Below are 25,108 nucleotides of genomic sequence, written 5' to 3' on the forward strand. Positions count from 1 at the left end.
GTAAAAGAAATGTAATCTCAGAGAGAAGAAGCTAGCAAGCATGGGGAAGAAGGAAAAGAGAGAGAAGAAGGAGGAGGAGGAAAAGGACAAGGAGAAGAACAAAGACGAGAACGAGGAGGAGGGGGAAGAGGAGGAAGGAGGGAGGGAAAGAGGAGAAGTAAAAAGGGAGGGGAGAGGAAGGAAGACAGAGAAAATAGGAGAAAGAAGGGAGAGAAGAGACAGAAATATTAGGAAAGACTCTTGCAGATGGTGGAATTTTAGCTGAGTCTTGAAAGAAACCAGAGAAATGAGGATTCAGAGGCAAGGAGGGAGAATAGGTCAGCCATGGGGGCCAGCCAGTGCAAATGCACAGTGTTAGAAGATGGAGTATTTGCATGAGGAACAGTAAGTCAAGCCATTGTGGTTGGATTGCAGCCTGTGTAGAAGAGAGTGAAGTATAAGGAAACCATTAAAGCAGGAATGGACCAGATTGTGAAGGACTTTATATGTTAAACATAGAACCTTCTATTTCATCCCAGAGAAAATAGGGAACCACTGGTGTTTATTGAGTAGCGGAGTGACATAGTCAAAAATGAACTTTAAGAAAATCATTTTGGCAGGTAAGCAGAGGGTGGATTGAAGCAGGGAGACACTTAAAGCAAGGGAATTAATTAGAATGTTATTGCAATAATCTAGATGTAAGAGACACGTTGTGCAGGTAAGAATGGCAAGATTTGATATCAGATTGGAGATACGGAGTGAGTACAGGTGAGGGCTTGAGGCTGATACCAAGGCTGCAAGCCTGGGTGACTATGAAGTTGGTGATGCCCTCTATAACAATAGGAAAGTTGAGGATAAGAGGTTTGGGTGGGGCAGAGATAATGAGTTCTCTTTTAGATGTGTTGAGTTTAAGTGCTTATGAGGCATCCAATTGGATATGTGCAATAGACAGTGATGTGGCACTGTAGCTCAGCAAAGTCACTTGGGCTAGATACATAGGTCTAGGAGTCTTCAACAGCATGTAAAGAAGATAATTTAACCCTTATGATCTGATAAGATCTCCAAACAAGATAGTCTAGAGAGACAAGAGAAGAAGGCTCAAGACAGAACCTTACCATCCAGGGTCCTTTGTTAGCCCTATGATTTTCCACAGAGGGCCCTAACTATTGCCAGGAGAATCCCCTCAAAGTTAAGCAATTCCAACTCATACATATGGAAAAAATAGTGCAGTAATTGTCAGTGACTATGCACCAGAGACCATTGCTGATTAAATAATACCCCGAACGCATAACGCTAATACTGGGCATGGGAGCCAACCTCATATAAAAGCTTTTGTAGGGTTTCTGGCTTTCAGTTTCTCTGGATCTGCCAAGCAGTCTATGTCAAAGGAATAAAGCTTGTATTTATATAGAAATCTAGGAATATCAACTAATCACACCATACAATTTTTCTCAGATGTCAGGCAGTACTAATATCCATTCATCTTAGAGACAATGGAACAGATTTTGTGAGTTAGCTTGCCTGAGGCTTCATGTTGATTCACGGGTTGATGTGGAGATTAAGATCCAAGAGTTTTCAAATTTCAGTTCCTTTGCTAGGAATGTATTGCCTTGGTCATACTGCTAATAGAGAGCGTGGGGACACAAAACAAAGATGCCAGCTATCATTTATTAAATAGCTACTATGAACTCTATGTCACTCCTAATCCATGCCACCCATTTCTTTAACTCCTTTCCCAGCAGGCCTTGCACTGCCTGCAAATTTAAGCCACCCAACTCCTTGCCTCTACACTCCAGAGACTGCCCAGGAAGTCCTGTATCAGAGCTATCTAGGTCCACTTCTTCTAAGCCTCTTTATTGTGAGGGCCTTCAATTTCCCTGATGGAAGCAATTACCAAATGCTACAAATCTATCTGGGCTTGATCCTAAGAAAATAATAGAGAAAATATTAATAATGCTCATAAAACTTTGAAGTGTGTCTTGTATGTTGGGGGAAAAGAGAACCAATTGTTAAACATCTAGCAGTATACCCCTGGAGTCAGTCAGGTCTCAGCCAGTACCAGAAAATAGAGAGAAGAAGAAAGCAAAAGCTTTCATTATGAAAGGCAATTTGCTCATTATGGATCAAGCACTCTGAGGAGCACAGGGGAAGGAATGGGTAGATCTGGAGTGGGATAAATGGGGGATGTATGCAATGTTCCAGGCATGTCTACAGTGCCTCAGAGGCCACTCCATAATCAGACCTACCTTGTATGGCTATCTCTTGCCACCTGACTGACTTCTTCCTTCTGTGGGGTGGGCTTCCCAAGGACTCACAGGACATCATCCGTCTAGTAGTTGTACCTCAAAGGAGCCACTCTCCGACAACAAATACCATGCCTAGACTCATTCCTCAATGGTTACTTTCTCCCATTGCTTCATATAAGGAGAGTTCCTTATTCCAATGATTCTGAATTCCCAGCTGCTACAGTACAAATAAGGTTCCCCATCTCCAACCATCTACTCCCTTATTCTCACCCCCAAATGCATCCCCTTGGTGTCTTTCTTAGGTCTAGACAATCAATAAATCAAGACCACATTTTCAGTATTTGTTGATTTCCAAGGTGTAAATGTTCTTGTTGAAAATTTAACAATCGCCAGGTAGCACAGCGAGTAAGAGCACCGGCTCCAGTGTCAGGATTGACCTGGAGATAGAATCCCGGGCTCAGACACTCAGCACCCACCCAGAAGCACCTGACCATGTAACCTTGAGCAAGTTACTTAACCCCCAATTGCTTAGGGGTGGCCAGGTGGCTCAGCAAGTAAGAGCACCGGCTCCAGTGTCGGGATGACCTGGATCAAATCCGGGCTCAGATACTCAGCACCACACCCAGAAATAACTGGCCATGTAACCTTGAGCAAGTTACTTAACCCCGATTGCTTAAAAAAAAAAAAATTTAACAATCGGATCTCACAGGCCTGTTTGAGGTGGCAATAGCAGACCCTTGCCTGGTTCCCTCCTTTTGACACTGTATCCTTGGCTGCTATTTTAGCACTGGTTACATTTTATCTTGTAGCTCAGTAGAGAAGTACTAAATGGAGCGCATCAAAAACAGTCAATGACTATTTCTTTTTTTTTTTGAGGGGGGAAGGCAAGGCAATTGCAGTTAAGTGACTTGCCCAAGCTCACACAGCTAGTGTGTCAAGTGTCTGAAACCAAATTTGAACTCAAGTCCTCCTGACTCCAGGGTCGGTGCTCTATTCACTGTACCACCTTACCTTCCCCTCGATGATTTCTTGAGGGCTATTTCTCCTATTTCCCAAGTCTACCTCTATCAGGGTCATTATCAAGAGGCTCCCGTTTATTCATCTTGCAGGCAGGAAGATATACGTGAGGGCAACCACATAGCATATACAAAATGGGAAAAGAGGGACAGTCATGGCATGCTGGGAGCAAACACTGTGCTTGCTTAGGGAAGGGTTAGTGGTGAAAATGACCTTGGGGCAGAGATTAAAGTCAAGGCAACATTCCTAAACAAACCACAAGAGGGAGGGGGTTCCATCTGTGGAGAGTTACCTTTAGGGTAAATTCTTTTTAAGAATGACATATTTTAAGCTTCAGTATTGAATGCTTTTCCAATTTAGTATATTTGGTGTCTCCGTGGAATTGTTTCAAGTGTTTTGACAATTTGACACAGTATTTCTATGATCCATAGATAACTGTCTATTTGATCACTGAATTAGAAAAAGCCTTTTACTATATTAATGTTTTACTGAAATCAATCAATGTTCTCTATAAATGAGAAGTTAATTCTCCTGTCTACAAATTTATGCAGCCATAATCCTATGAAATCTTCCTAGACAGTTTGACAGATTCATCTGAAAAAAAGTTATCAATTAATAGGTAATGGAAAAGTTGAAAAAAGATCTCACTAAAATACAAAAAAAAAAATAATTAAAGAAAAAAATATGAGAGGTAATGTTTTCTGAGCCAAGTTTCCTAACTAGAAAGGTGAGCTTAAAGCCTAGAGATTAAGATTTAAATAATTTACTCCTGAATATGTCTTTAATTGTAAGTGTCTGACACTTCTCTCAAGATGGTTAAGTTGGATTTAAGCCTTCTTCCCCCTCACCACCTCCAAAAGTAAGAAATACACTAGATTAAGTAAAAAAAAGAACAATAAAGGAAGAAAAATAAGTTATTTTGAAGAAATCTTCACAGAAAAAAAATCAACAAAGAGCTATATTATCAGAGCTACATTGCGCATTGTCTAGGCCTCATTCAGTAGTCCTTGCTACGTAAACTAGGCTCCATATTTTGTGTTGTATGGGGTAGAAAACTGCAAGGAGGTAAAGGAATGGATGGCTACTGGACATACTGGTGGGCTGGACCACCACTGACAGTGTCCGGTAGTCACCTCAATGTAGGCCTTGAAGAGTCTCCCCCTCAAAATCCATTCAGAAATAAGTCTGCCCTTTAGCAGATGGGAGTTCATGAGAAATAAGCATTCTGGTTTTTTTAAATCAACAATCATAACTCTGAAATTATACCAAAGTAGAAATTCTAAAGATCAAAGATGAGAATAAATTGAAAACCAAGACTATTCATTTAAGTAACATTAAAAGGTAGCTAAGTGACACCATAGATAGAACATTGGGCCCAGATGCAGCAAGACCTCCTTTCAGCCTCAAACATTAACCTTGTGACCCTGAGCAAGTGACTTAACCTGTCTGCCTCAGTTTCTGCCACTGTAAAATAGGGATAATAACAGCAGGTACCTCACACAGTGGTTCTCAGCACCAAATGAGATCATATTTGTAAAGCATTTAGCTCAGTGCTGACACATAGTAGGTGATTAATAATAAATGCTTATTTCCTTTCCTCCCCCAACTGAGAACTACTTAAAAGACCATTAAGCAGATAAACCAGTAGCTAATTTGAGGGTTGTTTGTTCTTTTTTTTTTTAAAGAGAAGAGAAAAACAAATTACCTATATAAAACATAAAAAGTGTGAAATCACAATAAATAAAAAGGAAATAAAGGAAGTTACCAGAAACTACTCTACCAAATTATATGTCAAAATGTTGATTGAAATGGATGATGCTATGCTAGGCATTAGAGAAAAAACAATTCTTAGATGGCATAGTCTCTACCATGATACTTTAACACTCCAATGGATCTGTGAAATCAAGGAACACATTCTTCCAATGGCACAAATCACAATCTACCCATACCTACTCATGTTGCGAAATCTTGTCCATGTCTTCCCATAAAGCCGCCATTAGGGGTCCACCAAAAGCTTTTGGTGCCTGACTCTACTTTGTCTACTTTGCATGGATACCATTGGAGCATATGTACTATCTACCAGTGATCCTTTACTTGACCAACAGGAAGAGGGTCATCTCATTTTTTTCTCTAATCACACATCTTTGATGACATCCTTTGTGCTTCTATGTTCAACTTGTGCTCCTGCCAAGAGCCCTTGGAGTGCATTGAATCCAACCCCCTTATTTTACAGACGAAGAAGCTGAAGTACAGAGAGATTTAAGTAATTTGCTCATGGTCACATTGCTAGTAAAGATCTGAGTAGTTTTCTTTTCTAATGATCTCTGAGTATGCCATAACTTTCCTCCAGAGAGTAATATTTTCTTGCTTGCAGTCATATAGTAGTTGAAAGATCACTACTATTAAAAAGATGGTTTTTGGGTGTGGCCAGGTAGCACAGCGAGTAAGAGCACCGGCTCCAGTGTCGGGATGACCTGGAGATCGAATCCCAGGCTCAGACACTTAGCACCCACCCAGAAACACCTGGCCATGTAACCTTGAGCAAGTTACTTAACCTCAACTGCTTAGGGGCCGCCAGGTGGCTCAGTGAGTAAGAGCACCGGCTCCAGTGTCAGGATAAACTGGGGATCAAATCTGGGCTCAGATACTCAGCACCACACCCAGAAATAACTGGCCGTGTAACCTTGAGCAAGTTACTTAACCCCAATTGCTTAAAAAAAAAAAAAAGATGGTTTTTTTTTTTAGGGATACACTTGAAGTCATTAAAATATTATACAAATTGCCAAAGGCAATCCATCACATATTCCTCTCCTTGTTCAAATCTCTGCTACACATACAGTCTATTTATAGGATCTGTCCAAGATGCACGTGCTGTCAGAGAAGCTCTTTGGGTTACCATTAAATTGCCTGTCACAGTTAAGATAATAGCATTCTTTCCATTTTACTGTAGGGTTTTATTTTGTTTTTAGGTAAACTGTTAAACCAAATTCTGTTGAATGTTATGACTCTCATTTGGAGGCTCAGAATGTTAACAGGTCAATGTATTCACTACAGCATCTGGAGGACCTCATCTAGCTGAGCAGACCAGTAAAAGCAGTGATAGATTTGGAAACAGGCAACCTTGATTTGACTCCTGGCTCTACTATATACTGTTTGTCTGACACTGGGCAAGTAATTCAACTTCTCTTCACACTATGAGATGAGAAGATTGAACTAGAAAGCCTTCAAAGTTCTATCTAAATATGATCCTTGTGAAAAATATATTTGGTGAACATGCAACTTCTTATTTTATTTCTCACTCAATACCAATTATCAGAGGACCCTCTAGAATGGCTATCTCAATTTTTACATTTTTCAGGATTCTTGAATAACTTTACTATTCACATTGGAGACTTGAAGAAGATGGTCAAAGGTAGAATTTTGCCATACCAAAATAATTTATAATAGTTAATAAATGATAAGCACAGTGAAGTTTTAGTTTCTCTCAGTAAGTTATATTATTCAAAAGGAGTAACCTGCTATAGAATATAATTTACAAAACCTGGCTCCTTTTCATGCTTTTATCAGGGAGGTTCCCAATACTTATATTATTCTCATAAAAAATTAGTAAGGAAGGAAAGAAAGAAGGAAGGAAGGAAGGAAGGCAGGAAGGAAGGAAGGAAGGCAGGAAGGAAGGAAGGAAGGCAGGAAGGAAGGAAGGAAGGAAGGAAGGAAGGAAGGAAGGAAGGAAGGAAGGAAGGAAGGAAGGAAGGAAGGAAGGAAGGAAGGGAGGGAGGGAGGAAGACAGAGAGAGAAAAAGAGAGAGAAAGAAAGAATATAGACTGCGTATTTTAAAGTATTGATATAGTCAAAACTTGATGCCTTAGACATAAATAAGGTATATGATTTGTTTTCCAAGCATACAATAAACACCCTTTTTTTCAAATATCTTGAGAAACAATCCATCAATACTCTCAATATTTTGTCTCCTCTGGCACAAATTTCCTCTTGGTCTAGTCTCATTTTTTGTCATTTTTATTTTTTAAATTTTCTATTTTCTCATGTAGCACATCAAGAACTATGATTTTAAAGTTCAAATGTTATGGACCCACTAGTACTAATTGGAGAAAATTGTTTGTTTCCTTTTTCATCTATTTCCTGTCCTCCTTTCAGTTTCCTACTTCAATGTTCTCCGGATGACTTGCCTTAATTGGATCTTTTGCCCAGCTTTCTGAAAAATGCACTTTTCCCTTCACCATTTTTTTCAATTTTACAAGGCAATATAAGGCATAATTCTCCACCATCTTTCCTGTAAAATTATACAAATGAGATTACATTCTAAAATAGTGTTACATTTGACATCTCTTCTTCAAAAGGAGATAAGTTATTTGCAGAGTTGAATCACATTATCTTTATTGTGGCAATTGATTTATATTCATTACCCTTCCTTAGGAAAGCATGATAGTTTATACATATCTGTTCTAGCCATTTCCCATTTTTCATCAATAGTTTGCTTAAACATTTAAATTGAGACCTGTTTCTTTTGTACACTATATATTATAATTTTATCATGTTTCCCTCTAATGGTATAGCAGATAGAGCACTGAATCTGGAGGCAGTGATATTTGAGTTTCAGTATTAACCCAGATTCCTACTAACTGTGGGATATGGCAGGTCGCAACCTCTCTCAATTCAAAAGTCAATCCATTAACATCATCTCCCCAGGGCCTGATTTGCCCATGGTAATTAATCTATATGATTCTTGGCAATAAAAAAGTTTAAATATCCATTCAAAATCCTATTTAAATTTTGATTAAAATGTTCTGTTCTGTACAAAGTAGAAAGGTTGTGTTATTTTACAACTTGGGGTCCTCAAGGTCAGCTGTCAGAAGACTGTTCTTTTTTTTCTTTAGGTACTTTTACTGCCAAAAGGGCAAATGAGGAAGACAGTACTACAGTGGTTATAACCTCAAGATCTGAACATCTAGGCTTCCTTTAGGCATAGTTAACTAAGATCAGTCAGCACACTTTTCCATTAAAATATACTTCTAAAACAATACTGATCATGATATTGGAATAGTTGAGAATAAATATTATGCAAGTAATTTTAATACTGTTAAAGATGACTGAAGAAATACAAATACCTAAGTACAATGAAGTTATTTAAATCTTCTTAAATTGCTAATAATAGCTGTTTAGTTTAACTTTGCTTTTTCCCCAGTCACATATTGGGGGAAGGGGGGAGGGGCACCTAACTGACCTGATTTTACCTTGGAATCAAAGGGTCTTTCGATATAGAACACTTGGCTTTAGGCTAGTTTAGCTCTAAGAGCCTTTGTAGATCCTAACCTATCCCAAATGACTTCTTGAGATACTAGCTGAACGAGGAAACTCTCTTCACAGAGATCTAAGACACTACAGGGTCTTACTAAAGACAGCAAAAGGACAATCTAAAAACTAATCAGCTAACAGAAGAGTAAACACTTTGAAAAGTTGTATGGGGTGGAGAATAGAGACAAAATGGTGAAGAAAAGGCAGAGACTTAACTGAGCTCTCCCAAATTCCCCTCCAAACAACTTTAAATAACACCTCAAAATGAATTCTGGAGTGGCAGGATCCACAAAAGAATGGAGTGAAACAACTTTCCAGTGCAAAACAACTCAGCAGGTCAATAGAAAAGGTCTGTCATAATGGACAAGAGTAGAGCATAGTTCAGTACAGGCTGCTCCAGGACAGGCCACACACCCCAGCAAACCAGAAGCAGCTACTGAATCAGGGGCAGCAGCTGCAACTTCTGGGAACTTTACAGTCACAGATGGCAAGAGAGTCAGACATCTGGTCAGAAGGACATTACAGGGGGCCCTTTGCTGACACTGGGTGTAGGACTCTGTTGCATTGCCCATATGTGGATCCAAGTCACATTCGTGGGTCATAATCCCAGGGTAAGGAGGGTCACTAACACACCAGAGCTTAAGATGGCACTGGAGTGGGGTCCCTGGTCACAGTTATAGGGTGGAATAGAGTACTTATGGTCAGTCACAGACTAGAGCACAGGCCAGGAGAGTAGCAAACATGCCTCTCTCTAGATCATACCACCTTGGAAGAATGAAAAAACTTACAAACCCCCAGAACTAGCTCTAAGAGTGGCAGCAAGAAAGGCTAGAAGTTTGGGACAGTGACCCCTCCACCCCAGGAGCATAGCCCCACCTTAACATTGAGTTAAAAGTGAAGAAACAGGTTAGAAAAAATGAGCCAACAACAGCAAAAAAGAACTTGACCTTAGAGAGTTACTATGGCGACAGAGAAGATCAAAACTTAAACTCAGAAGAAAACACTGATGCATAGTTAGTAGAGTTGTGAATTGTTTCAACCATTATAGAGAGCAATTTGAAACTGTGCCCAAAGACCTATAAAACCATGTATATCTTCTAACCCAGCAATGCCACTATTAGTCTGTATCCCAAAGAGATAAAAAACACAAAGGAAAAGGACCTTTATGTACAAAAATATTTTAAGCAGCTCTTATACTAGTGAAAAAAAAATAGAAATAGAGAAGATGCTCATCAGTTGAGGAATGACTAAAGTTGTAGTATATAATTGTGATGGAATACTATTGTACTATAAGAAATGGTAAGTAGGATGTTCTCAGAAAAACCTGGAAAGACTTACACAAATGAAAGCAAAGTAAAACATGCAGAATGAAGAGAACATTATACATAATAACAGCAATATTGTATGATAATCAACTGTGACTCACAGCTATTCTCAGCAATACAATGATCCAAGACAATTCCAAAGGACCTATGATAAAAAACGCTATCCATCTCCAAAGTAAGGACTGATAAACGATAACCTACCTTGTCTCCATTCTTCTGCTACCATAAATAGTGCTGCTGTGATTATTCTTACAAATATGGGACACATCTTGCTTTCTTTGACCATATTCAAGTATATCCTTGAAGAATAAAACCTCTGAGTCATGCTTTTTTAGGATAATTCCAAAATGCTTCACAGAATGGTAGAATCAAGTCCCAAATCCACCCACAGCATATTAATGTGATGTCTTCCCACAACCTTTCCAACACCATTTCTGTCTTTTGTCATTTCTGCCAATTTGATGGCTGTGAGTTAAAATGTCAGAATTAATTTAATTTTCATTTGCTCTTTATTACTAGTGATTTGGAATATATTTTCATATGGTTGTGGATAGTTTGCAATTCTTCTTTTGAAAATTGTTGTTCCTACTATTGTGCTATGAGAAATGAGGAGCAGACGGACTTCATAATAACCTGGAGAGACTTTTATAAACTGATGCTGAGTGAGGAGAGCAGAGCCAGGAGAACTTTGTACACAATTAGACACATCGGATCTGTGACAACTTTAATAGACTGGGCTCCTCTCAGCAATGTAAGGTTATAAGATAACTCCAAGACTGATGATGGAAAGGGCTATCCACATCCAGAGAAAGAGCTACAGAGTTTGAATGCAGATTGAAGCAAACTCCTTGCTCTCTCTCTTTTGTGTTTTATTTTGTTCCTTCTTTCTCGTTGTTCACTCCATTGGTTATAACTCTTCTCTACAACTAATGTTTAATGCAAAGGTATTTGTAGGATTTATATCAGATTGCATACCACCATGGAGTGGAGTGGGGAGGAGAAAGAGGGGGAGAAAATTTGGAACTCAAGGGACTGTGGAATTGAATGTTGTAAACTAAAAGTAAATAAATAAATTTATTTTAAAAAAAAAAGAAAAAATCATTGGTCCACATTATTTAGTCATTCATTGGGGAACGTTTGGCTCATATATTTTGATAATTCCATATTGCATTGTCATCAATAGATGCCAAAAATGTTTTTCCAATTTGCATTTTCTCTTTTGATCTAAGCTTTATTGATTTTTTTCATGTAAAAGCTTTTTAGTTTTATGTCATTGCAATTGCCTGCTTTATCTTTTATGAACAACTCTCCCTATTTTTAGTTAAGAATTATTTTCCTAGTCCAAACACAGGTCAAAGCATTTTTCACTTTATTTTTGTGGGGGGTTTTTGTCTGTGTCTTTCACAACATGACTAATATGGTAATATGTTTTGCATGACTGAACATATATAACCTATACCAAATTGCTTACCATGTCAGAAAGTAGGGAGAGGAATAAAATTTGAAACATAAAATTTTTTAAATGAATATTAAACATTGCTTTTACATCTAACTGGGAAAAAATCAAATAGTAATAAAATAACTTTAAAATACTCTAAAGCTATAAATTTAATCTACATTTTGCAAAAGGTATTTATACCTAACAGAAATTTATGGCTTCCTTTACAAGTCCTTTTTTTGTTCTTTGTATATAGAAATATTTGGTTTTTGTTCATCATTGTTAAGTTCACAATATAAATAAAATTTAATGCAAAAAACTATTCTCCAGGCTATTGATGTATAAAAGTGCCTTTCCATTCTCTCAAATTTTTTTACTCTTCAACTTTTTATATTTGTCTCATGCATCAGTTTGGAACTTAGAATATATGTTAGTCTACGTCTATTTTTTAAGTCAAATACTTTTCAGTTGTCCCTGAAGTTCTTGTCAAATAGGGAGTCCTCCCCAAAATAGCTGTTTGTGAATTTATCAAACAATGGGTTGCCGATTCTTCATCTTTCTTTTCTCTAATCTGAATTTCTCATTTTTTACCAGTTCCAGTTTTTTGATAATTGCTACTTCATGATGTAGTTTGAAGTTTAAAGGAGAAATTCCTCATCATTGAGAAAGCAGAAAAAAAACTATTAGAACATGTTTAATGAATTTGATTAAATAAGAATTTTGCAGAACATGAGTCAATAATATTAATTAAAACGAAAAGCTATTAAATAGGGGAAAATATTTATGACAAATATGTCTTATAAAAATTTGATTTCCAGAATTTGTGGGAAACTGATCAAAGTCTATAATAAGAAGAGAATTGGGGGTGGCCAGGTAGCACAGCAAGTAAGAGCACCGGCCCCAGTGTCAGGATGACCTGGGGGATCAAATCCGGGCTCAGATACTTAGCATCCACCCAGAAACACCCGGCCGTGTAACCTTGAGCAAGTTACTTAACCCCAATTGCTTAGGGGCGGCCAGGTGGCTCAGTGAGTAAGAGCACCGGCCCCAGTGTCAGGATGACCCGGAGATCAAATCCGGGCTCAGATACTTAGCACCACACCCAGAAATAACTGGCTGTGTAACCTTGAGCAAGTTATTTAACCCCGATTGCTTAAAAAAAAATGACTCACTAGTCCTTAAAACATGTATAGTGGGGAATGTAAACAAGCGTAGTGGCAATAACCATGGGTTCTAGAACTGGAACTGGCAGAGGAGAGCAGAGTCAATGTCTCCTCCATGAGCCATGGTGGTGGGCACCAGGAACTTTGGGCCAAGGAGGAGGAAGAGGCCAAGCCAGTCATGGAGGTTTGGATCTGGGGCTCCAAGATAATGGAGAGCTATGTCTATATATCATCCAAGTTATTGTTGGTAGCTATCAATGGATAGTCAAACACCATTACGGTGACTTCCATGAACTGAATGAAAAACTCATTGCTGAAAAGAAGATGGATTAGAGCTTACTTCCTCAAAAAATAATAATAATAATAACTGGAAAAAATTCCAAAACTCTGATTTTGAAATCTGCCTGTAAATGCTTCTTACAAAGTTTGCTGTTGCTGCACCTAAAGCATTGTCAAGCTTTTTAGATTTTCACTTACATGAAATAAACGTCATCACTGCTGCCCTAGCTGAGCTCTTCCACAAAGGTGAACAGCTCTTAGTGGATGGAGAGGTTTTTGCTATTAAGCGATAATAATACAGATTAATTTGCTATTGTTCATTTTCAGTCATGTCTGACTCTTCATGACCCCCTTTTGTGGTTTTCTTGGCAGAGATAATGGAGCAGTTTCAGTTTGCCATTTCCTTCTCCAGTTCATTTTACAGATGAGGAAACTAAGGTAAACAGGGTTAAGTGACTGACCCAGGGTCACAAAGCTAGTAAGTGTCTGAGGCTGGATTTAAACTTCCTGACTCCAGGCCCAGCATTCTTTCCACTGGACCAATTAATTACCATGGGCAAATCAGGCCCTAGGAGGATCAGGTTAATGGACTGACTGTACACTTGCAGAAAGGAAATTTTTTAACTCCAAATAATATCCTGAAGTCTCTCTAATAGGGATATTGAACAGATCGACATTTATCCAATATGAAAGAGCCAAAAGTCTGAAGAACTAAAATGTATGTCTTATTACCCTCTTTCCCTGAATATTCTCTTCTCCCTAGGTTTCTATGACATCACACATTCTTGGTTCTCTTCCTACCTGTCTGACCACTCCTCAGACTCCTTTGCTGAATTTTCATCAGCTAACAGCGGGTGTCCCACAGGTTCTGTTCTGGGCCTTGCCTGGCTTCCTTCAAGTCTTAGCTAAAGTACCGCCTTCTTTGTGATAGGACAGTTTAAATAGCCATTCAAAATCTTATTTCACTTTTGATTAAAATGTTCTGTTCTGTACAAAGTAGAGAGGCTGTGCTATTTTACACCTTGAGGTTCCCAAGGTCAGCTGTCAGGAGACTATTTTTTTCTTCCTAGGTACTTTTGTTGCCAAAAGGGCAAATGAGGAAGGTAATACTACTGTAGTTATAACCTTAAGATCTGAACATCCCTTCCTAAGGGACAGACAGCTCTGAAATAGCACCCACACCTACTCAAAGTCTTCAGGAGCATCTCTGCTTGGGTTTTACAAAGCAATCCAGCAACTTCTGGTCCAACTGACAGTATTTGAGATTCCTCACCAGGCATCCAAAGGAACAGTCACCACATCCTTTCTGCCTTGAAGCTAGTGTTGGGCTTTCCATATGGGACCCTCACAGAGTTTGACTTTCTCATACCAGAAGCACACTTAGTGCTAACAGGGAGAAGCAGAAAACACTTTTGTGTCTTATTTCAGATGTCTCACACCTCTAAGAGTTGAATTCTTGTGAATGTTTTCAGAAACATATACGGTGATTAACCCTATGCTACACTGTGGCAAGGCGAGCTTGCCGGAATTTATTTACCAGCTTATGGGATTTTACCACGTTTCCTGGATGATAGTGAGATAAAGGGTTGTTTTCCTGTATATCTTGTTTATGGTGATAAAAGTGACATTTGGCCAACCTTGTACCAACAGGATTCTGCGGGAGAAACAAAATGGCATCAACACACAACACAGCCTACATTTTGTGAGTCATCTGAAACCGGGCAGTCCGCAGTCCATCTCTGCTGGATATTTCTAACACCCCAAACTTAAACATGACAATAAAATTTAATTTTACTGCATTACCAACAAAGGGAGATGCTCCAGCAACACCAGAAAGATTTTCAAACGGAGCTAGATTCCTCTTGTCTCAGATCTGTTGCACACAACCCATGATTCCACTTAACACAAAGGTTCTTTCACTGATGGCCACAGGCTTAAGCTGTTGGTTGGGTATAGATTTGTCACTGTGATATTTGTCCTACCTCATGAAAAATCTCATTTTTTAAAAAGGTATAACCCCTTGAGAACTTTCTTGCAAAATGTGAAGACTGCAATGATCTTCAAAGCTTCCAAAAATTTAGAAATGGCAAGAAACGACATCTTGGACTGCAATTATTGTCAAGCAGTTAGCTTTTCCAAGCATCATTTGACTCTCTCCTTCCTGTACCTTCGTGAATTTCTGATGCAAAAAATGACAGAAGACAGTCAAATTCCTTTTTACCTGCAGGTTTTCTCTCCTCTTCAGTATGTGACTGGCTTAAGGGGAGGTGCCATTATTGAGCTTTCCCATAACAATGTTGCTGAGGTTGAAAGGGAAGAGGTGAGACATCTCCTGTGGTCATCAGTTTTATTTTACAAAACCCTTGATGTGAAAGTCACTGTCTGTGTGTTACTAACAGCCAACGCTACACAATTCCTGCCAGATGACTCTATTCATCACCATTGCGAGCTTTTGCCAGACTTCAGGAATCAAAGGAACTCTGATTATGACAATAGCCCTCTCTATCTGTCTTTGTGCTTTATTTTAAAACTCAATGACCTATGGTCAGTTCATGTTGGACTCTTGGATCAGCATTTTCAAATTGCTGGCTCTTCTGCAGATCATATTAGAAATTGTCTGACTCAAGACAGTTACTCTCCTCATGCCTTAATTTGGCACCTCCTGGCTGTCCTCTCCTTGATGGCCCACACACATTCCCTAGAACCAGTCAACAGGGATTCTTACTCTAAACTTGGAAAGAAAAAAACAAGGAAGATGGACAACTATGAGTTGATCCATTCTAGCAGAGTGAAGCTTGTTCACCCTAATGAAGAGGCGATTGAAGTCTTGGCTTTCATTGTGACTGACATGTTGGATGAGTTGGCAGATCACCCAGCTCTGAATATCCTTTTCCATGTTTTGGCATTCCAAGGGAAGCCTGCAGCCAGCAGTTCCCTCCAAAAAGACACTCATTCTGACCAGTTGAAGTTGATTCCTTTTTGATGAATACTATGTCAGTTATGCACTGCCTGAGCTTGCCAAGAAGCCACCAAATAAATAAAAAGATCATCCTGGTGGTTTCCAGAGAATCTAGGACCTGGACTGGGAACTCTTAGGCTACCAGCTGTACCCTCAGGCCCTCACCTTTGTGTTTTATGACGTACAAAACCAAGATCTAAAGCAGAACTTGACCCTGGATCATTTTGGAGACACTCAAGTTGCTTCCCAGGGAGCCCCCAAAGCCAGGGAACGTGATGGGAGCGGGGAAGCATGGCAGTACATCTTCATCCCAAGTGCAAAGAGCCAGGGGGAAGCTCATCTCAAAGCTTGCCAGACAGTATGAAACACCGTGAGGATGGGAGCTGACTCTCAAGCTCTTTGGGTAACAGACTGGCCAGCAGGCAGAGAAAAGGACAAGGACTAGAAAAAACCAGCCCAGTCCAGGCTTATCAGCCTTTGGCCCCCCTGGAGCACTGAGCTCCACGTAATTGCATCTTCTCAAGTGTCCACTGGGTAAAGGCTTGGCTTTGATTGTTAACCTGCTCTAGACATCTTTATGCTGAATACGTAATCAGTTTATCATGCTCTGCATCCGGGGAACCTGGATGAATTGAAAGGAGTAAGAACACTATGCCATAGTGATGTCTACGACTATGTCTATTTCCACATTTGCTTCCTGTATATATCAGCCTACCCAAACTATTTCACTGTAAATAATGGTGAGAGAAGTGCTCATGTTGTCAAGAGGTGCAGCTGGGTATGTGAACTGTATTTTATTGGGTGTGCTGCTAAGTGTTTAAGTTTATTTGATCTTATAGACACGTTAAGTGTGGATTTTTATGAAGTATCAAAATATGGTTTTTATTTTGCTGATAATCATGAACCTCACAGCACAATTCAAATTAAGACACCCCAAGTGTGTCATCCCTTGGGTGGACATCCCTTGGGTGGAGGGGTGGCATATTTTCACTTCTAACAGAAACATTTCCATAAGAGTTGATGTGTATCCATCATGAATGACAAATAACAGTGATGACCGGCTGCATGTGAGAACTGGGCCATGCACCCTCCAAACACCACATGTTCCTCCTGTTGCCTCCTTGTTACAATACCAATAAAGTAGAATTTACCTAGTTCCTTATCTGTGAATAAGACACTTAAAAATAGGGCTTTCATCCAGGGTTATTGTTAAGATCAAATGATCAATCAATTGATAAACATTTATTAAGCACCAAGAACTGCATTAAAATAAGATAAAATTTGAAAAACACTTTGCAAGACTTAAAGCAATATATAAATGCTAGCTATTATTATTTAATAAGGACAAGCAATCACATGGACTTTCAATGAAATTTCCTTCTCCATGCATACATTTAATCAATAATTTTTTTTAAAAATCTGTTGAATACCTACTATGGGCCAGGCACTATTCAGAGTGACTGAACTGAACGTGTCTGACTCTTTGCAATCCCATTTGGGGTTTTCTTGGCAAAGATACTGGAATAGTTTTCCATTTCCTTCTCCAGCTCATTTTATAGATGAGGAAACTGAGACAAATGGGGTTAAGTGACTGGCCCAGGGTGACACAGCTAGTAAGTGTCTGAGGCCAGATGTGAACTCAGTTCTTCCTGACTCCAAATTCAATGCTCTATCTAACATGCCACCTAGTTGGCCCTAATATACGAATACTCCTAAAATATACTAATGGGTATAAATATATCAGTGGCAAGCCTAGGGTGCCATAATTGGAGGAGATAGTGGCAGAAGTCATCGGAATGGCATCTTAATTAATTTTTAAACTAATTTAGTGGAATATATACTGATCTCCCTCATAGTTAAACACACCTACCAAAATCTTTACTTCATATTTTGAGGACACAGCTATAGGTGTACTCTGGCTACCTACATAGCTAATTGTAAGAACAAAACCTAGGAGGGAAAAAAAACAGGTTCTTGAAGACTGACTTTGAAAACTTCAAACTTCAAAATGTAAGACAATAGAGTTTTTCTCTGTGATATAGAACAGGACATTTTAAACAGAATTTAAACATTTTTCAGAGAGATATTTAAACTAGCTTCTTGTGAAATATCTTGTGCAAAATGAACATGCTTTTAACTGAACAGTTAAAGATAAGGGGGTCAAAATAATCTAGTTAATAGCCTCGGAGTCTCATTACAGGGACTCATTACAGTCTCACTGCAGAGAGAGTGATCAAATCAACAGCAGTCCTATAGTCAAAAGACTGAAGAATCAAACTACATTTGTGTGACTCCAGATCCATATTCCATGGTGAGGTCATTGCCTGACATGTGCTATCTCAAGAGCTAAACAGCAACACAAGTAGCAGGAAACAAGTAATTGTACAACTCTTCTAATTTTGAGTGCCTCGTATCCTAGAATGACACAACTAGAGGTAGATGGGAACGCAGAAGCCATTCCGTTCAAACCTTTCATTTTACAGATACAGAAGCTGAGGCCCACAGAGATTGTGACTTTCCCAAAGTCATGTAAGTAGAGAGCATCAGAGACAAGATTCAGGTTTAGGTGGTAGAGAAGATAGAATGCAAGGTCTAAGGTCAGGAAGACATCTTCCTGATTTTTAATTCTTCAGACCCTTACTAGCTGTGTGACCCTGGACATGTCACTTACCCCTGTTTGCCTCAGTTTCTATTCTGTAAAATGACCTGGAGAAGGAAATGGCAAACCACTCTAGTATCTTTGCCAAGAAAACCCCAAATGGGGTCACAAAGAGTTGGAAACAACTAAAACGATTGAAGAGCGACAACTTCAGAGTCAAAGCTCTCTCCTCTCATTCCACTATTCCCCTCTCCCATAGGAGGAACATGGGTATGTCTTTAAAAATCACGAGAATATAAGTTTACCTGAAATTTCCAGAGACTTCCAGTGTCATCATTCCTTTCAAAGCAGGTAGGCTCAAGTCTTCATTCAAGCAACACTTTGGCACCCAGTGGCACCCAAGGGTACTCAATCCAAAACCCCAGTTCCAATGATATCAATTCTCTTCTCGGTCATGGCCTCTTGCCTCATTAGTCAAAGGAAAGAGTTTTGTTAGCATCATTAAATGCAGGCATGAAAGCCTTCTATTTTATAGTCATGAAATCCCTATGATCCCAACCCAATAGATCTGAGAACTCATTTGCCAAAGTAACAAGTGGTGATCTAGCTATAGCCACCTAATCCAACTTAATAAAGATTTGATTGGAAACCTAGAATGCAAATTTAGAAAATGTCTGACTAGGAAACTGAATTGGTCACATCCCCCTTATGGGGAATTCCTTGTCTGGTAGGAAGGTGAACCAAGTCAGGAAGTCAAATCAATCAGAAAGTAACACTTTATGAATATGGGATCAGAAAAAAAAAAAAAAGGCAGGGGCGGCTAGGTGGCACAGTGAATAGAGCACTTGCCCTGGAGTCAGAAGGACCTGAGTTCAAATCTGGCCTCAGACACTTAACACAAAAACTAGCCATGTGACCTTGGGCGAGTCACTTAACCCCAACTGCCCTCCAAAAAAAAAGAAAAAGGCAAAAGAATATGTACACTCAGCTAAGCTAGGGCAGAGTAGACAGAGTCCTTTTTTCCTCAGTAAAGAACTTATGGTAACCCATATGATGATCCCTGTGCTTTGAATAAAATGTCCTCTTTGGCCATTCTCAGTTGAGAAACTTGTCACTCTCCATCACACCTTTTTGTATGCTTCTAAGCAGGAACACAAATCTTCTGCGTATATTGCTCCAATTTGAGAGGTTGACATAAATACCTTATGCTTCCACCCACTTTATAACTATATTTGCCTTTTAACTAGTTACAATATTAGTTTTTCATTAATTTCTTCATTTTATCTACCATCAACTCTTCTGCTTGGTTTGAACTTCATCTTCATCATACCCTGCTCAGGCTAAACTCATCACCAGGAAACTCATCATCTTGGAGATTGCTTCAGCTTTGCTACTCACACATCATCAGAACCCTCAGTTGTTCTCTCTGAATGGAGGACTGGAAGGCAAAGCAAAAAACTCCCCCCTTAGTCTTCCTTTCTAGAAATCTTAACCATCACTTCACTTGCCACCAGCTGTTCTGCTTGGCTTTGACTTGGCCATTATCTTCATCGTGTCTTTGTAAACTCCTAGAGGGCAGTGGGACTGTCTTTCTTATTTGTATCCCTTGTACTTAACACAAAGCCCAGTGCGCAGTCGGTACTTAATGTTTTATTGTATCTATTGAATGGCAGTGGGGAGCAAGGAAGATGACTGCCCACTTCCCATCTACTGATCTACAGTATATAAGGGATACTGAACTATAGGATCTGCCAAGAGGGACTGCCATCATAGCCTTTAAGAACTCAAGATCATTTTTCTATTACAATAAGGCAGCTGAGTAAGGATTTCATAAAACTTTACTTGGAAGAGAAAGACTAAAAAGACTAGCAACAGCCCTCCTTCAGTCTCTTGGATACGCAGCGCATTATTAAAGGATGATATTTAATGTGTAGTTTGTGCATTTGAAATGATAATTGTCAAAACTCCTCTTTCCTGTAGATCTTAATCATTATGCTCAATTTTCTATTCCTAGGGCATTCTTGTAAAATCCAAAATTAGAGAAGATGTAGGACATAGGATATTTTTAGTTGTTTCCCTCTAGAAGATATGACCAACCTCACTAAGTATTTTTCCCTATTTTCCATTAGTTGGTTTGGGATTCCAAAAGATTTCTGACTTTTCTAATAGGCAATATATTCGTTTATTGGTTCCCTTTCACAGAAAGAATGGTAGTTTTTTCTTCTGCTTTCTTGCACTAATAGAAATCTCCTCCAGAGGGCACCAAATTCCTCAGCAAGTATTTTCTGCAAAGAGAGAGCAATGGGAGACTTACAGTCAAAGCACTGGATTTGTAGGTAAGAGGAATCCGGGTTCCAGTACTGTCTCTGACATTTGGCCTTGAGAAACTCACTGAATTTCTTAAATGGACCTCCATTTCCTCATTTGTAAAATGAGAGGTTTGGAACCCTAAGGTTGCTCCCAGTCCTAAATCTATGATTCTATAATGCTAAAAATCCCTGAAGCTGAGAAAGAGAAGAAATCAGTGAAAGTAGAAGCACATCAGGTCCAAGAAATGCCCCAGGGGGATTATATCTGAAATTATAATTATATACACATTATACCACATTATATCTGAAAACCTTTGAAATCAATTGTGTCTTGTATTTTTCTTTTTGGCTGTCTACAAACAAAAATCTTATTTTTTAAAAAGTGCACTTAAAAAGTGTACAAAAGAATACAGTTTCTAGACAATAGCAGCAGCTTCTATTTTTTTCTAATGCCTTTTAACTCCAATCCCGTAAATCAAAATTTTCACTCCTGAAGGTGAAATCACATTACTGAAATGACTGAATAAAAGGGAGGAACTTTATTTTTTTAAGAAGTATGAACGATACAGATATATGTACCTGACTTGACCCAAATCTAACCTGAAAATTCAGATTTACAAAACTAATTTAGGTATAACTGTTCATCTTACAAAATGCTTTTTTCACTTACAGGATATACTAGAGGGTTTATTTCATGCTAAACATTCCTTGTGCATTTATATGATGATCTGATTTGCAAATTTTTGATTTACATATTTTCTGAATTGCATCAAACTTGAAAATATAAATATGGAATTCTCTGTTTCAACTGAAATATCATTAAGGTTAAATTAGTCTCAGAACATGAGTGGGAAAATGTTTAAATGAAGAAAAGATATCTTGTGATTTGTTTGCCCACTCACTTCCCATTAGGATCGTAACTATAATAGTAGTAACATAGAATGTTAGGCCAAAATGTAAAGCCAGCAGACACCACTGTAAAAAAAAACAACCCTCTGAGGATATACTTCTATCACTATTCAAGGTTCAGGTTCTCGTGGGCTTCAGCCTATTTCTCAAGTCAATCAATCAATATTTATCACACATGCACTATGTTCCAGGCACTGTGCTGAGTGCTAGGAGTACAAAAAGAAGCAGACAGTCCCTAGTCTCAAGGAGTTCACAATCTATGGGGAGATGGTAAAGAAATGTATACAATTTATACAAAGGAAAAATAGGAAATTAAGGGGTTTATAAGAGAATGGGAGGAGATAAAGTGGAAGCAGTTATTGTAGATGGCCTTTTAGAGAAGGTTAGCTACAAAGGGCAGAAGAAAAAAGGATTGCAGTGGGGATGGAAGGACCAAGCCAAGGTTTTTTCAGGATGGGGAGACATGAGCATGTTTGTAGGCAGGAGAAAATGATCCAGTAGACAGGGAAAGAATGAGTGAAAGAGTAGGCTAACAGAGAGGACAATCTGCTGGAGAAGATGGAGTGGAATGGGGTCAGTTGAACAAGTAGAGGGTTAGCCTTGGTAAAGAGTAAGGCCACTTCATCATGTGAGACAAGCATGAAGGAGGAGATAGTGACAGAAGGAATCTGAGTGATAGGAGAGGAAGAAGGGGTAGAAGGGAGCAAATGTCTCAATTTTTTTCTGTAAAACATGAGGCAAAGTTCTCAGCTGAAAGAGTGTGGGAAGGAGAGCTATGGGAAATTTGAGGAGGGATGAAAAGGTTTAGAAAAGCTCAATGGGGAGAGTTGGCAAGTGAGTTGATAAAGGAGATATAGTAGGACTGACCAGCCACAGTGAGGGTCTAATTGGGGTTATGTAGCATAAATTTGTGGGGCAGTTAGGTACAGTGGATAGAATGCCAACCCTGGAGTCAGGAAGACTCCATAGGTTCAAATCCAACCTCAGACACTTCCTGGCTTGTGACCTTGGGCAAGTCACTGTTTGCCTCAGTTGCCTCATTTATAAAATGAGCTGGAGAAGGAAATGGCAAATCATTCCAGTATCTCTGGCAAGAAAACCCCAAAATGGGGTCATGAAGAGCCAGACACAGCTGAACAAAGCATGAGTTTGTAGTGGATCCAGTCAGAACAGCTACATAGTTTTCTCCAACTTTATTCACAGCACACATGCAGGAGCAAAGACAGAGAATGGTAGCAGTGATCCAAGGCAGAGGTTTGTCTGGGCATATTGATAAGGAGCCTAGGGATTCAAGAGAGGAAGACAATGTAGAGTTGAATTGGTTCACCAAAGGGTCAAGACAGAAAAGGGGATAGTGGAACCAAGATGTCAGAGTAAAAGCAGGAAATTGTCTGAGCTCCAGCTCCAACCACCTCCAATACCTGTGAAATATGACTCTAAACAAATTTTAGAGCTACAGAACCCACAAAGTGACAGAGAGAAACAAATCTCCCGTTGAAGGCAGCCTGGCAGGCCAACAGGAAGGGTCTATCGCGATGGACTGGGAGCCAAGCAGAGTCCCAGACCCAGGGCAGCCCTGACCAGTGGCACAGACTGGCCAGAGAAGACTTCAGGTGAATCACCAGCAGCTGTGGTGGTTTCTAGACTTCTCGACCCATAAATGCCAAAGGCAAAGTAGAAGGTCAGTAAGGAACTCTGTTGGAACTGGGTGACAGAAGAGTGTGATCTGGCCCTTGCCCCCGGGGAGAAAGGTGGCAGAGGCATGGCTGCCTCTGGAGTTCCTGGCCTGCAGATCATAGGGGGACCAAGCAACCATTCAGAGGGTAATCACTCTTGCTTTGACCTGCTTGGATCTGGGTCTCAGGCTTAGTTGGTGGTCCTGAGATGAGAAATGCCAGTGTGCCAGAGCTTGTGGTGGCTGTAGAGAGGGCACCCTCCTTAGACCTCTGACAACATTTGTGAAAAACCAAATGATTTCGGACACAGCTCTCTCCACTCTGAAAGCAGAGTTCTACTGTGGCAAAGAGCTCAAATTGTCTGGCAAGATGATGTAATGGGAATGCAAATTTGGAAGATCTTCCCTGTCCCTAGGCTAAAGTGCACCAGAAGCCTGGGGAGGGAGGCTTGTTTTTCAGTAGATACTTTTTGATTGGCCAGTGGGTCAATAAGGTTGTTACATTCTCTGAGCCAGAAGAAGGCTATATAAGCCCTGATGTGTAGCTTTGTTTTGGGACTCACTTTGAGAAGTGCTCTGTGATTTGATCTGAATTCTGGGAAGCCGTTGTTGAGAGTCCCCCAGCTTTGAAAAACCCAGATGTGGAAGCCCAGATGTTGACTGGGTATGGATGTAATGGCTGGACAGTTTGGAAAGCTGTCTACTTGATCTGTTTCTGTCTTGATAATTCTGCCTGTATGCTTTGAAGTTCGGGGTGCTGACCTATTTCCCCTGAACAAGGTAAACGATATATGCCTGACTGATTAAAGTAAGCTTGTTAACCCATTTTGAGTTGCTTTCCTTTAACAAAGCAGATCCAAGAACCTGTATGGGCAGCAAACCCCGAGGACGCGCTTGGGGTGCTTGCTGCTACAAAATGGCATCACGAACAGGATATGCAGAGTAAAAGGAAAGTATAGGGACTGGGATAATTGTTTGTTTCCCAGTTGTGGTAGCTGTGACTCTGTGGAGCCGTGGAGCAGGAGAGAAGAATGGCCTGCATGCAGACTTTGCTGAGCTGAGAGCGGGAATGGTGAGCTGCCTGCATCGGGACCTGGGCAGAAGCCAGGAGCGGCTGCCGCCTGCGGGAGGAAAAGGAGCCCAGGAGTTCGGAATTCAGCCACAGGAAAAGATAAGAACTGAGCAGCAAAGCAGGGGCACTGAATGTGTTTCCTGGCTGCATCCCACAGTTTGGGACCCTGGGGAAGAATGGACTTGTGACTATGGTGGGTGGGATGAAGTGCCTTGGATCCCCAGGGACCCCACCTTGTTGGTTTTGTTGCCCAGCCCCCTCTCTGTGCTTGGAGGCAGGGGCTGGAGCTGTGTGAGGGGAAGGATACCCCTCCCCCAGAGAACTTTGTTTGAACTCTTGTTTTGAATTGAAGTGATAATGCTATCATGTACTTTGTGTTTGTTTAAGGGCCAGTGGCCACTTTGGTAACTTTAGTTCTGTACTTTGAAAATGTGACCTAAGAAATGTTCACAGCTAATTCAAAAGTAAATTGTCTATGCTATGGGCATGAAAGATCTTGGGGCCAAATGTAATGGGAATGCAAATTTGGAAGATCTTCCCTGCCCCTGGGCTAAAGTGCACCTGGAGACTGGGGTGGGAGGCTTGTTTTTCAGTAGATACTTTTTGATTGGCCAGTGGGTCAATAAGGTTGTTACATTCTCTGAGCCAGAAGAAGGCTATATAAGCCCTGATGTGTAGCTTTGTTTTGGGACTCACTTTGAGAAGTGTTCTGTGATTTGATCTGAATTCTGGGAAGCCGTTGTTGAGAGTCCCCCGGCTTTGAAAAACCCAGATGTGGAAACCCAGATGTTGACTGGGTATGGATGTAATGGCTGGACAGTTTGGAAA

At 39.9% G+C, this 25,108-nt stretch overlaps 1 pseudogene; it reads left to right on the forward strand.

Annotated features, from left to right (window-relative positions):
* The first annotated feature begins 40 nt into the window (after nt 1–40).
* On the forward strand, nt 41–16,123 carry LOC138166071 (nischarin-like; annotated as a pseudogene).
* Nucleotides 16,124–25,108: the final 8,985 nt, after the last annotated feature.

The sequence above is a fragment of the Petaurus breviceps genome, unplaced genomic scaffold (genome assembly GCF_028583685.1).
Source record: "Petaurus breviceps papuanus isolate PSGF00001 unplaced genomic scaffold, PetGlider_PUasm1.0 220, whole genome shotgun sequence".
Taxonomy (NCBI): Eukaryota; Metazoa; Chordata; class Mammalia; order Diprotodontia; family Petauridae; genus Petaurus; species Petaurus breviceps.